The following is an 11,994-nucleotide window of genomic DNA, read 5'->3' on the forward strand; positions in this document are numbered from 1 at the left end:
TTAAATATTGATATTGCGTTGAATTCAAAATTCCGGTCTGGATCACTGATTGTATCCGAACAGGTCAGAGTCGTGATAAAGCATGCAGTGACTCACCAAGCTTCCTGTGGACTGAGACTCTCCAGGAGAGTTGTCTTGGTGTTTTTGGGAGTTCAGCTTGGTCCTCAATGTCCCAGAACCATGCTGAGTCTCCAGAACACATGTGACATGTCCCTCCTTGTCTGACACAGATTGATTAAAGATTCAAGGCTCATTCATATTCACACTGCCGTCCACTGCAGTCTTTGCAAATGAGGTATCAGTGCCCAGACTCGCTCGTCATCCAACGTCAGTGTCAGATACTCAGAATAGCTCGCTGCAGCTTAACCTTTACCTCTAATTGATGATTAGCTCATTTGCGACTTCCGATTTTCGATTTTTGTCCGCTGTCACATTAAAATCAGGGATGCCATTCTTGTTCCCTGAAGGGCCGATCAGAAGCTGAGAATAAACACCTGGTAACCCCCACCCCCCAGGGGGAGACATTAAAAGATGCGAGAAAGCTTTCCAGAAATTTCTTTGTCTCTTAGAGGTTTCACCAGGTTTGACTGAAAGCCAGTGGTAAGTCCAAAAAACAACCAGTACAAGAAAATGTTCTACTGTAGTGACAGGAAATCAATCAGTCAGGCAATCAATCAGGCAATCAATACAATCAAACATCCATCCACCCATTTTCAGAACCATAAAGAAATATAATTAAAAATGCGTTACAAGGGGGAAAACACAAACTATCTAACAAACTATCTATACAGGGGAGAGAAAATGAGAGCACGAAAAATTAAGAAACAGTTTCGGTTTAACCGAGCTGTGAGACGGCAGGAACAGGGAGGAAATTCAAAGCCGGTACCCACGTGAGCTCATGCTTACGTTATAAAGGACATCGCTCTCATTGCCCTCTGACAGTGAGATATGCTAATCGGCTTGTCGCGCTAATGCGCAATGTGTTGACGCCGTCCTTTTAAAATAACACTATTAAATAATAGGGGCGGGAATGATGGTTTCGGAGGTGCATGTGCTTGCAGACATACTAATTAGACGCCTGTTATAACATTACTTAAGAAACGAGGTAAAGTCTGTCAGGCGTGTAACTGCACTTGAGCTGTTATCCTGTAGCTGGTGCTGGGTGATACTGTCTCCCTATTGGCTGTGGCCTGTAGTGGCTGCTTTGTGTTATGTTTGGTGTGTGTGCTGTTACAGACCCAGATAGAGAATTAAATTTGGGGGGGTGGGGGAGGGGATGGCAGCCCTATGTGATGGGTGGAGGGCTGCCCCTCTTCTTTTATGACCTTTATTTGTCTCTGTTAACCCGTCTTGTCTCTGCGCGTGAGGGTCTGTCTGAGCCCATCACCTTTTTTTTGTATCGGTTTTGTCATGCCTGGTGTTGGACACATTCAGCCTCCGCACCACTCTGACATTTGGCCCCCCAGACAAAATAAAAGTCTCGTTTCTCCTGCAAGGACACCTTCCACGTACACAGATGAAATGACTCAAGGTCGGTCTGGTTATTCACTGCGGCAAGTCTTCCTCACAAGAACAGAATTAGAACACATCACCATCTGGACACAAGCTCTGCTTTTTAACCACCATCCCACGTCATCCCACGTGCCCCCCCCCCCAGTGCTGAGTTCGCCTTGTCCGTGAAACAGTGCACAGCGTGATCACATGACCTAGCTACCGGCCTGCAGGCGTAAGTACAGGACTGGACGGCGCCGTTCATGCGTGAGAGGTCTGTTTGTGCACGCGGACGTGTGTGCACCAGCATCCCTTGTGTAGGAGTCCTTACTCACCGTCACGATGACTCACGGGGGCCACAACAAAGAGGCATGTTGAAAAGTCATCGACTGGGAATTCGGTTTTATTAGGACATGCTGACCGGGGCACCGGATTCGCCGAGCCTCACGTCGAGGGAAGCGGATGAGAAGAAAGAAACACCCCCGTTTCTCACAACAGGCCTCTCTTGAGCTTCATCCCTCTGTCCTCTTTATGATGTCATCGCTGACGGTCTTCGGCTTCTGTTTTTTTTATTATAAAGCATCTTTCCGAATGCGGTGACTGTGGTGGAAAAAAACCCTCCGTGGTCAAAGGTTAACGGACTGCCCACCCTTCCAGAACATACTCACCAAAGGTCCAAATATCAGCAGGCGATGTCTGGCTGGTCTACTGTGATCTTCTGCTGCTGTCTGTTGGCCTCCCAGACTGAGACTTATCATCCAGACATGGTTGGGAACCGCTGGCATGGAAACGGAAGCTTCATTTAAGGTCTTGCGGGTTCAGTGTCATTGACTTGTCAGGATACACATAGGATATCTGATAATAATCTGATAATAACAAAGGACATCTCAGAAGTCCCTGGGTCCAGCTGCTGCCTTGTGGAGTAGACCTACCTCACTTGCTACATCCTTCAGCCATATCCTGTGCCGGAACAAGAAGGAATCGCTTTTTACAATCCGGCAGGTTGTTATAGTGCAGCACCAGAGCAGTAATTTAAATGATAATGCATCAAGGGCAGCAGCGTATATAGAGCACAAAGCCAGCAGAGTTTATCACTGGTCCATTCAGGTCAGGCGGGTTTATCTCTTCATGGTTATTCGTATCCAGTGGGGGGGGCGAACACCCCCATTCTAAAGCTGCATTTGGGCATCGCTCAGGTACGACCTCTTATCCCGAGTCCTCAGGCTGGAGTTTCTCAATCCGCCCACCGTTACCAGGTCGATGCGTGGCTTGCCCTTATATGTACTCCTTTATAAAGTCAATGTTTTATGTTATTTTAATATTAAAAACTGCTGAAATATTTACACTTAAGCATTCTTCGAACGTTTATTCTGCTGTCACAGAAACTTCGTAGGTTGACACTTAGTAATATGACTTGAGGCAGAAGTGAGACAATCCTCCGATGACTCCTGAGCGGCACGGCAGCACCTTCCCGTCTCCCAGCCGCCTGCCGAACCCGGACCCAGAAGCCCTAAGACTTCCGAGCCTTTTACAAGTTCGAGTCTGAGTCTCATTCGCTGCATGCAAGGCCTTTCGAGCTGCATGTGCAAATAGCTCAAAATGTCTGTGCGGATTGTGTAAAGGATCTTTTCACTTACAATAAAGTTTCTCACTAAAACTACACCACCAACGGCACCAAATTGTGGGCTGTTCGCAGCAAGTAACTTAATGACCAACTCTCCCCAGAATGCACTGCAGTGGCAGAATACTCCCAGCATGCACCACAATGGTGGACTCTTCCCAGCATTCTCAACCTCCCACAAAATGCATATTAACTAGAGCCTCACTCCCAGCAGGTATGCAGATGTCCCAGCATGCACCTGAAAGCCAGCAGTCTTTCAAAACAGGGAGTGTACTGGGAAAATTTCTGCCAGACTCCGGTTGGGGCTGGGGGTGGGGGGGATGTGGGGGGTGCCCACTTGTGGGACTGAGACTGCTGCTATTCATTTCTCATCTCATTAGATGCTGTTATCCTGAGTGAATTACTCTTAGCACAAAGGTACCCGTACAAAAGCGAGGAGGCAAGCAGGCACCAATCATGACAGACTGTAAGGGAGAAACAAGGGGGCGGAGAGGGGCGGGGAGAGGAGGGGCAAATGATCAGATGGTAATCTAAGCAGAACTATGCATGTGTGCATTTTAATCCAATGCATGGTCACCATCAGGTTAGAATTTTACCGTAATCCCTCCATAAGCAGTAACTCTACATAGTACAATGTAACAGTGTTTTCTGGTACGACGCTCCTGACATTTAACTTGCACAACCACCCCCCCCACCCCCCCTCCATCGCCCAAGAATCACACAGTGTGTTAGAGGGACACAGCGACGCTCACTCATTAATTAGGCTCCGCGTTAGCCTAGCGGCCCGATCGATGGTGCGGTGTGTTATCTGCTCACGGGGCGAGTGGGGGGCAGACGTACCCCTCAGGCAGGTAAAGAGGTCTGACTGTCGCAGTATAATTTCCTGGCTTGAATAAATTGCCCTTTTTGCCTAAGATATTTTAACAATTTTAAAATCTAGCCCAGTGCTTAAAATCCTATTATTAAAATGCTTAATAAAAGCCGGAAATCATATTTAATAATCAGTCTAGATCAACACAGTTTTAATACCACAAACTGAAAAGCATAGAAAAAATTCAAACAAAGAATACTTGCCAAATAATAACTAGTTATAATAATTTTCCCATATTTTTGTATTACAGGTGAAGTACAAATGGGTTGCATAAAAAGGTGATGGTAAGTGTATTTACACAATCGCAGCACATCTTACGTCAGCCGCATATCAGTCTGCTCCAGTGCATGCAGCCTGTCACCCCTTCAGCCGTCAGCCGCATATCAGTCTGCTCCAGTGCATGCAGCCTGTCACCCCCTCAGCCGTCAGCCGCATATCAGTCTGCTCCAGTGCATGCAGCCTGTCACCCCCTCAGCCGTCAGCCACATATCAGTCTGCTCCAGTGCATGCAGCCTGTCACCCCTCAGCCGTCAGCCGCATATCAGTCTGCTCCAGTGCATGCAGCCTGTCACCCCCTCAGCCGTCAGTCACATATTAGTCTGCTCCAGTGCATGCAGCCTGTCCGTCAGCTGCAAAGGCGTCGTTATCTGGGTGAAGCTCAACTGGAAGGACACTGGCTCAGAGTGATTTCACTGGACCCTTGAGCAGGGACCTGCACCCCATCCTCTAAATCAATGTCATGCAAATATTTAGCATGGCATTCAGTTTTTTTGGAATATTTCATTCATCTGTGTTCTGTTTGCTTATAAAAATCTGTTTGCACTGTGTTACTGTCCTTGCACTATATGCATGCTTGTCTGTGTTCTTGCAGCAGAATTTCCCTCTGGGATCAATAAAGTTAATCTTAATGTTAAATAAATAAGGGAAAAATCCATCCATCCATCCATCCAACAATTTGACCCTGCTTTGACTGATTCCATTCCTTCAACGGCTTAGTAAAATTGTACAGTGGTACAGGTCCAGAGAGTAAAAGTTCAGACCAAGATTTTGCTCCAACCAACCAGTTGAGCATAAAGAGTCACAGTCACAGAGGACTCAACTGGCTGGTTGAAACAAAATCCTGGTCTGGACTGTTACTCTCTGGACCTGAATTACTCGGCTCTGTTGACCAGCTCCAGCTGTCCTAATAAGGACACATTCCTACGCTGACAGCTCTCCTTAACCCGAGCTGCCCGTCTGCCTCGCCGTGCGTCAGAGAGGGGAGTTTCCAATTCAATTTATATAAACGTTCCTCGCTGATTTCTTACGCACAAGCGGATCTGCCCAGTCACAGAAAGACACAGGCACTCGCCACTGTCCCCATGGCAACAATCCTCGCCGAGAAAAGGGAAGTTCACTTTTTCAGAGTTTCTTGATTAAGAAAAAAGGCACTAATTTGTTATTTAGCTGCAAGACAAGTTCTGGTGGCGTGATAGAGAAACAAATCACCTTAGAAATGGTACCTTGGGATGCCACTGAGCTACGATGCCATGTAAAGGATGACGGAAAGCTCTGGAAGAACCCGCCAGCCCAGTCTATTAAGTCTAATGGTTATTAAATCTTTAATAACTGTACAAAAATCACTGCGTGCACTGCATGCTAAAATGCACTATGCATCAAATCATCCATCTTCTATCTGCATGTCCTGGTCAGGGCTGGGGGGGGATGCCTTGGCACCAGGGTGGGGGTATACCCTGGGTGGGATGATAGTGGATAAACTCATCAAAAGCATTAATTAATGAGTCATTATTTAAAGCATCAAAACAGCTCACATGTTTCAGAATCTGATTCCTGCAGCTTGCCCTTCAATATAAAGGAATTTATGTTTGACAAAAAAACAGCAGGTACAGGAAGTCTGACGTGCAGGAGGTGCACGTGTTGTACAGTGCATTCTGGGTAGCGAAACCAAAGTGAACAAAAACAGGTCAGATCTATGTATCTATAATCAGGGTTTGGTTGACTCAGCTGTGTGGAACCTGCACTACTTATACCGTCAATTCTGCACGTTAATAATCATTATGTTTCATTTGAGATCAAGAACAGCATGACCTCATATTTGGTAACATCATGTGCTGGCATCATGTTTACACGGGATCAGCGGCTCTCATTGGCTGCAGAGGGTGACACACCGGGTTTAGGGTAACAGGAGAGGAGTTAAATGGGGGTTTGAGGTCACTGCCCTCTTCCCGCCCACCCACACCAGCAACAGCCAGAAACTCTCCAGTAATTGTGGTGGTATTTCATAAAGTGGCATTAAATCCACACTATTCTAAGTCTTTTGTTATATTAGGAGGTCAGGAAAGTGGGGGAGGAAGCGCTTTTGTGCCCTTCTTCGGCGCACTTAATTACTCAGCCACCGGGGGGCAGCGTGCCGTCCGCGTCCATGTGTGACGTCCCATCTGAGGCTATCTTTAGTGGCTCTGGCTCCTCTGTCCTGTCAGGAGGCAGCATGGCAGCTTCGGCGGGCTGAAATAACACCACACGTCGTTTGGATGGAACCCCTGTCAGGGGAACAGTGGTGGCTATTGTGTGTTTTTGGTGTGGGCGTGTGCAAAGCTGAGACCTGTTCAGGCTCACAGACAGACCAACTTACACGACTGGAAGCGAGTCGACGCGCTTATGCCCAGAACGCGTCTGTTTGTGCGCAATTACATTCTTTAGGGAATGAGCTAAGAAAATAAATCTATAAATGGTAATTCTTTAAAGGCATTGTTTTCTTTAAGACACTCAATTTCACTTAACTTTTAAAACTGAGACTGAAACAGAATGACCCTCTCAACTTCTCAGAGTTTAAGAGTCGCTGTCTCTTCACAAGACCTGAACAACGACTGAAATACAGCTGCACACTTCACACATAATGAGAGCAAAATGGCAACCGGACCCAGATCTGCAGAGTGACAGCTCGTATTCAGAGGTTAGCCCCTTTCTTGGTGAAAACAGTCACGCCCAGGCGTGGATGCAGCGGCCGAGTGACACAGAAGTTTGACATATTACACGCAATTTGTCACACGATGACCTTCTATTCACGGAATGCCATCAACCGGAGAGACACACTGCGACATTCCGAATTGTCCCGATCTCCCGATTATTCACACATCAGAAATGCGCAGCCTACATGAAAGAAAGAAAACGCTTTAAGGAATATGACACAAACCGACAGCAGCATGACGACGTCTGAGAACAGAAAGTGGGCAGAGATAATTACCGGCTCCGAAGTGCCCTCTCCTTAGTCACCGTTTCTATGATAAGAATCTAAGCAACCGTTGTAACGCAGAAGTAGACAAATATGGAGGAGGGGTTAAAGATGGACAAATTGTGAAAAAGGTTTTATTCAGAAAAGGTGACAGTTCTCCAAGAATTAATCGACTCTCTATTGATGAAATAGATTCAAAATGGCTTTACATCATCAGCCTCTCGGATGCTTTAACCATTTATTAAAATATTTCTGCAGCTATTCAGAAGGAGAAACATACGTTTGAAGGGGAGATTTTCAGCAGCATTAGAGATTTTGACAGATTTTTGGTGTAATAAATAAGGTCTGGTCTGCTGCCCCTGGGTTCCCTGTTACTGTAGCAACCAGGAAAATCTGGCCTTTGTTCAGGATGCAATAAAGACATTTCTGATGGACCGTGAGACCTTGCAGGAGGAGAGAAGGGGGCGTCGCATTTGAAACTCAAACTTCCAGAAACTATATATTGGTATAAATACACCAAATGTTCCCCCTGGACGTTTTTTGTGGCAATAAAAAGCCTCGGAACAATTATGTATATTTAAAAAAAAATCATTTAAAAGCCTTTCTTCTTGCAGATGATTGCTCATGACGTAAACCAGTGACCCGGATTTGGAGTGCTAAGATCTTCCGCTTTGCGACTTTACCTGTCTTTAAATGAAACGTTTCGCGCTCTTTTGTTCGAGTTTAAGTGGAATTATATTATAAAAGACCAAAAAAGTGGACGACTAGGTGTGGTTACCCAAGGTAGGCGGAGTTAACCTAATCTTTCACTCAACAACAAGCTCTCTGAGCAGAAGACCTGCAGTTTGATTGGCCAGAACTAGCCAATCACCATTGTCCTTCATGTAATACAGTGCCTAGTCTAACTGTTAAGGTCTACACCTTTGATTAGGTCCCAATATAATATTAAGAGGAAGGTATTAGGAAATATGCCTTTGGTAAGATAGACATAGAAAGCAAATCCAATTAAGCACAAAGCTACCAACATGGTCACATATACAGGATTAGCTATGGGATTGGATGCTCTGCAAGGCGGAGCAAATTATAACTTAGCCAATCATGCCTAAGCTGATGTGTCACATGTCGGGTGGAGCAAACTTAATTGGCCAGAGCTTGCAGTTCAGGCCTGGTCCTAACAACCTTTAACACGGTGACTGGGGCATTATTCGTCACAGGTGAGCAGGTGGAAGGGGCCCCAGCCATCGGAATTTTGTGCTGAGTCGTCCATCCGTGACGGTTCGATCAGCCCATTCAGCTTCTGCCAGGGAACGCTTAGTCATTCTTTACCTTAGCATTTGTTGTGATTTGACTTTATTGTGCAACGCTGCAGGCAAATTCATGTGTATTTGCAATTTGTGGATTATGATTTTCAGGGCAACATAAACCATCTCAGGTCCATTTCCACTAAGTGCACTCTGACCCTACCTTCTCGAGCTCGACTCTACCTTTTCCAGCTGCTTAAACAGTAAAAAACTTTGCTTTTATTCTTAAACCAAGGCTGCTGTCAGAGAAAGAAAAAAGAGCCTCTGTTAAAATTATGGTTCATCCTTTTTATCCATTTCAAACATTTCTCCAGAAGCCGCGACAGAGTAGGTTGTCAGCCTCAAAAGGTTTCCTTTGTGGAGCAAAGCAACCGGATTCTGCATGAATCAAAAGTGTCCCATTGTGTTCGGAGTAGTACGACTCTGCGTGGATGAAGACGCTGCAAACATCATCAAGGAGGCAAAATTACGCCAGACTCTGGGAATTATAACATTTTCAGAGTCTGTACAGAATTCCTCGTTTTTTGAGTCAGGTGCCACTCCTCCCTTTACAGAAAAAAAACCTTCTGAAGAAGATGAGATATTATAAACATTCTTATATTCCTCCCCCAATAGCAAAACATCATTATCTACTTTCCCCAAACCTTCTCTTTGCATCTATCCCTGCAATGTGTTGCCTCCCCATCCTAGGTTGCTTCTGGTATAGGTGCCAGAACCTCGCGACCCCCCGACCCTGCGACCCCGCGACCCACAAGCGGGTATATAAAATGGATGGATGGATTGATTTATGGATGGATAGAGGTTGGCAATGTCATTGAAAACTCGTTCATTTGTTGCTTAAAATCTAAGCGCTATTTTCAGAAGATAACTGTGATTAAGACCAGCAGATGTCGTTTAAAAATAAGATGCAGTGAGCATGTGAGAGTGTTCTGCAACCACTCGGGGTGAGTGAACCTCTCCCAATGATTGTCTTTACGTTTTGGATGACGGCGTTTACGATTAATGAGCCGTCGCCTTCCTCCCGATGCGGCCGCCTCACGCAATCGAGAGAGATTCAGCAGACGGATAAGGTTCCTGCTCTGTGGTTTCTGTGATCTCTCTCTGATATCGCTCGGCCGCGTCGCACAAATCCGAGAATCGATATCCTTCTGGGGAATATGTGCGAACGGAACAAGCGTTCATCTAATTGCAAATCTGCCTGAGTTTACGTCACATGGTGTTTATTGCCATCAATGGGATATTGGTGCTTATTGTTACTCATTACAGCCTGCAGATGTCCAAGGAGGTATCGGCTATGAGGCACGACACACGTTAGACAAGAGACCAGTCCAGCATCGGACACACGCGCATGCACACACGCATACACACCCGCAAACGCGTACGCACATACTGCCAAAGGAGGCGAAACACAGTAACTATGCTGACGCTGACACTCCGCCTTGGTTTTAGTGTGGATTGTGCAGTTACTGTGATTTTCATGACATGATACTTTGTTACAATAAATAAAATAGACCCTAATACACGTGATTTTGGTCATAACTTAGTCATAAGTTAGTGTCTAGGCTATGTGTGGCAGCTCACTCATGTTAAAACTACACTTACACAAAACAGAATTCCTGCCCCCAACGTCCCTTCAGAGTAAGTCAGTGGTGTCTCTGGTCCACCTATAGTGTGTGATGGATTTGCACCTTGGTCTGCACTACATGGGATTAGTCTCAGGGACTCTGCATTGCATAAGTGGCTGCATGCTGTATGTATCATTACTGCACCGCCCCGTTACAGGTTTTCTATGCTTTTTATTAATGCTGCGTTCTGCGGTGCACTTGCTGTGCATGACTTCCTGCGAAGGAGAGGCTCTTGTATAATGTAATACTCCTTACATTTGAGATTAAGTTTTGTTGTTTGATTACAAAACAAGCAAGAACATAGAACATCTGAAGGGGCACTTGAGCTCTAGGTAGATAAAAGCCACTGGGATTTTCTTTAAATTGCTGTTTATTAGGATGCCATTTTTTTTCAGGCAGAAACAATTTCCTTAGGAATCTCCATGGCATTGCTGCATCACTCAAACCACAAGCATGCTTGCTATAGAAAATATTTTACAAAAGAAGGCAGAAAAACATCTTGGTATGTCTAAGAAAGGAGGTGAGGTAGAGTGACCAGATAATCCACGTGGCTTCAGGTTTTGCAAATTACCTTAAAACTGAAAGGCTCCTGTACTTAGCTGATTAGTTCAGTTCTTCTCGTACTTTGACTGGTTTCTTTCCATGATAGACTCATCTAGCTGTTTCACGTTAACATTACTGACACGTGCATGATTATAGGAAACTGACCAGTCAGCACACAGCAAGAACTCAGTGCTTAAGTGAAATCCAGGTCCTTTTAATTGAAAGGGTCACGTACAAACCCTGTCCTGTAGCTCAAAGTGTTCCCCCTGACACGGATTAGACGTCACCCTGAAGTGAGGTCTTTGGTGTTGTTTTGACGCTTGGTTTGATAGTAATATAAAGATGACTTGGTGTGACCTCCCTGCTGTGTGGAATACTGAACCGTGCCTTACGTTGTCCACAGACACCCTAGAATGTCATGCCAGGGTAGCAGTGGAGCCATACTTTGACGCGCTAGGTTGGAGAGAACCTAACGTCTGATCGACCGGAATTAGCAGTACAAGCCTGGTTGGCCTCATAAGCTGATTGGCCTAGAGAAACAAAGCAGGACATGACTAATAATCGAGGTTCAGAGGATTTACCTACAAGCTGCTTATCCCACTCTGTGAAGCATCCTTAGTGCTGTGTTATCCTCAGATTCCCTTGTTGCCCTTCCCTGAGGTAGGGATGGCACAGACTCAAGCATGACGTGTTTAGCTATTTGCTCATCATCAGTTCCACCTCCAAGCCTAACCTGCAATTATGTGGCTCGATGGGTAGCGCGGTTGCCTCCGGGGTGGGGATTCGAGCCCCACCTCTGTCGTGTGCAAGCGCAGTTCTCCTTCTTTCCGGATGTTTCTGTGTCCAGTGAAACGGTAGCCGTAAAGCTTTTTGGCTGTAGCTTTGACAGACAGACATCTTCTAACCTCACACCGTTCACACTAATCCTAATCATTTGACCGGACCATTGTCGAGGCCCTTGAGGATTCTGGGAAATGGGATGGTGGTTCGCGCACGTCCGAGACTCCTAAAAGGATCGCGCCCTGAGCAGGTGCCTCTCGCTTGCGCACGACCGCAACCAGCACAATGAATTCGGGTTCATGCGCCATTGCTGGCTTCCTGTTGCCACGGGAAACTAATGGCAGGATTGCCATTCCATGGAGTGCCGTCGGAACCGGGGCGATGGGGGCCAGGCTAAGCTGTCATTACCGCCGTGAATGATTGTAATTAGAACGCGGCGGAAAGCCTGCCGTCTTTTATTTAGCGTTTTCAGTGCTTCCGATCGCGGGAGTCGGGCTGTTGCGTGGGCTGCGGGTTTGCAGACGAGGGGT

The sequence above is a fragment of the Brienomyrus brachyistius genome, chromosome 23, assembly GCF_023856365.1.
Source record: "Brienomyrus brachyistius isolate T26 chromosome 23, BBRACH_0.4, whole genome shotgun sequence".
Taxonomy (NCBI): domain Eukaryota; kingdom Metazoa; phylum Chordata; class Actinopteri; order Osteoglossiformes; family Mormyridae; genus Brienomyrus; species Brienomyrus brachyistius.